Consider the following 3,443-nt stretch of genomic DNA (forward strand, 5'->3'; position numbering starts at 1 on the left):
ATGTAATGCAGTAAACGGAGTTCAACGCTCACTAACTAGTAAGAGCGGGTTATACACGGAAGCTTAGGGTTTGCGTGGAAAATGGAAATCAGTGTTGGATCACACTTCCAACAAACATAAGTGGTCAAGGAATAGCCATTTTCATGAATGCAGTCACAGGCGAATTTCATCCTCTGAAGCTAAGAGAGTACTGGCTCAAACCAGGTACCCCAGCTCACTTAGCTTTGGAGGAAGTGGTCCTGAAGACTAAGCTTATAAGAGATCTGGTTTAGCTTACTGCCTTCTGCCACAATGGCAGACTCGAGGTCTATCACTCAATGATGCTGAAGTACAGCTCAAAAAGGGAGCATTTTTCCTACCAGGGCATGGTTGCCAGGACTTAACTTTCTGCACTTGACAACAATGCAAACACTGGCCGCAATCAAGCTCGAGTACAGGCAGGAGAACATGCAGGCCAGGCACGCTACAAGATGTGTTTTCCAAAAGCCCATAAGCGATGGGTTGTTAAGCCAATCAGTGAGGAGAAATCATACAATTATTTGTCACGTCTGATTTCAAAAGTTATCAAGCGGCGTGAGGAAGGGAACGCAGTTGCCCAGCCTGTGCCTGTTCAGCTACCAAAGAACATTGCTACAGAGCCAGCACCACCTAAGGTAGACTTGATACAACAACATCGCTCAAGATTTCATCATCATCATCATCATCATCATCATCATCATCATCATCATCATCATCATCAATCCAATTTTGATGCGGGTTTATCCCCGTAAACGGAGGCGGCCGGATTTACCCCACTTTTTCAGCAATCTTTCAATCTCCCACTCTCCATCTTGCTCGATTCATGGCGTCCTTTTTCTCCAAACCAACGCTCTTGCTCTCCTTCTCCACTTGCGTCTTCCACGTCTTCTTTGGTTGTCGTCGCTTCCTCTTGCCCTTCACTTCAAACTCAAACGCTTTTCTCAGAACATGCCTATCAGCCCTCCTTAAGAAACGCCCGTACCATCTCACTCCATTTGCCTTTGCCATCTGAACCACTGTTTCCTTAATCCCAACATCTCCATCAGGTTCTCTGTCCTCTTTTTCTCCATCCGTTTTGCACCACACATTGCTCTCACCATTGTTGTCTCAGTCCTTCTCAAAACTGCTATCTCATTTTCCCTCAGACACCATGTCTCACTCCCATGTAACATCACCACACTTACATAACTCTGATAAACCATTCCTTTCACCTTCAGCGAGAACCTTTTTGAGTTCAGCAACTTTCCACATTCCCTGAACTTCACCCAGCCAATTCTTGCTCTTGCTGTCACAGCTGCCTCGCAACCACCACTTGCATTCACCCTATCCCCCAAATAACAGAAACCTCTCACCGTTTCCACCTCTTCACACAACTGCTCCACCGGTTCCGCTAATTCATCAGCTTGCTTCTTGCATCTTCCACACACAAAATCTCTCCTCAACCTCGAAGTGACCCTTTTTACTTTCGCGCATCTTCCATGGATCCATTTCCCGCATTTCACACTAAATTTGCCATTACCCGCTTCCCACAAATACCACATGGATCTATCTACCTTACTCACAGACACTACACCTTTTGCCCGACTCACTACCACTTTTGTCTTCCCGAGGTTCACCTTCAGCCCCTTGTTCTCGAATGCCTCCTTCCATTTCCAGAACTTCTCCCTCAGTCCCTCCATCGTCTCACTCATCAAAACCAAGTCATCTGCATACAACATCTTATACATCAAACCATTTCTGACACTCTCCGTAACCACGTCAACCACAATTGCAAAAACCAACGGTAACAACACGTGTCCCTGGTGCACACCAACTTTCTCCTCAAACTCCTCAGACAACTCTAGCCCAACTCTGACTCTTGTCTTTGCACCTTCATAGAAACTCATCACTGCTCTCACCATTGCCTCTGGTATACCTCTCTTCTTCATAGTCCACTCCAATACCTTTCTTGGGACCCTGTCAAATGCCCTCTCCAGGTCAACGAAGAAGCACACATACAACTTCTTCTCGTTGTCTAAGTACTCCTCTTGTAACCTCCTCAAAATGAACACTGCATCTATCGTTCCTTTGCCTGGCATAAAACCGAATTGCATCTCGTCCACTTTCACCATACGCCGCAACCGCCTCTCTAGCACCTTTTCTACAATCGTCATTGCATTCTTCCTCATTCTTCCAAGTGTGCTTCCACATTCAAGATTTATCTGATGAAAAAAGTCTCATATAGCTGTAGAATTAACAGATATTTTTTCTTCATAATTTTTAAAATCTTGATATTGAAGAATCACACTCATTGGTCTTTCAGCCTAACTGGTAAACATGAAACATGGAAACCCATAAATAATATCTGGTATACATCAATGGCAATTATGATAAACAAAAGTAAAAATTTCTAGGACCAAGTAGTCAGGCAATTTACCAATGAAAGTAATGTACACCCATTCACTGGAGACTAAAATTAAATATGGTACAGTACATTTGAGAGACGCCCAAGTAAGTATTATTATTAAGTACATATATATCATCACAATATTTTCAACTTGCAAATAGTTTTATGGTTAATTCAGATCACTCATCCGCATCCCTAAACCCTTCAAAGGCAAACTCTTCTTCTGGCCCAGGTGGGGGATAGAAGTTGCGGATACACATAACGGCACAAGATGGAAGAACTACCCTTATCTCTTTCCCTAAAATCCCCCAGCACCATTGGGCCAGTTGCCTGTATGCAGTACTTTGTATGTCTAAATAGTTTATGAATCAGCCGTAATTATCCCAGCTTGATCTTCCAACGCTAAAATTCCGCAAAGAAGAGCTGTGGAGAAGGCATATCATCTTTGTATAGATCTACTAAGTCAGTTAGCTCATGAGCAGTGATTTGGCCTTCCTGAATTACAGATGGCACTAACCCGAGCAACTTACTGACCTTCATGGGTAAACCTGAAAACTGGCCATCGAGTTCTGAAATAATGTGATCAAGGAAAGGGACTGCGACGTTAACCCGATAGTACTCTTTGGGGTCAACAGCAGGGGCATTGGCACGGTGGATCTGTCTTCCTGTTGTTCTTGGGGCTCTGGGTAAAATGCCAACATTCTCCGTCATCTCTACAGCCAGATCGTAGATAGCATCAAACTGAGTACGGAAATTGGTTCGTATATTTCTATATGTCTTCACCTCCGATACCATAGCAAAGGCTTTGTAGATATCGTTTGTCTTCTTCTGAAGTTTGACAGTGAGACCTGTCATTTGGGAGGGAAGGGAGTAGGCTATAATGTATGTTACAATGAAATCAAAGTCATTGATAGCTTTAAGAAGTGCAAAGGCATCCGTTCGTGTTTTTGCCTGCCAACATCCATGGGCACTCATCGTGGTGCATATTGTGGGCCATGATCTCCAACGAAAACACTGTGTACTTAAAGGACGCGAAGAA

At 43.9% G+C, this 3,443-nt stretch overlaps 1 pseudogene; it reads right to left on the minus strand.

The window, feature by feature from the left end:
• Positions 1–2,782: 2,782 nt before the first annotated feature.
• On the minus strand, positions 2,783–3,389 carry LOC138037252 (52 kDa repressor of the inhibitor of the protein kinase-like; annotated as a pseudogene).
• Between the last annotated feature and the right edge of the window lie 54 nt (positions 3,390–3,443).

Source organism: Montipora capricornis, chromosome 2 (assembly GCF_036669925.1).
Source record: "Montipora capricornis isolate CH-2021 chromosome 2, ASM3666992v2, whole genome shotgun sequence".
Lineage (NCBI taxonomy): Eukaryota > Metazoa > Cnidaria > Anthozoa > Scleractinia > Acroporidae > Montipora > Montipora capricornis.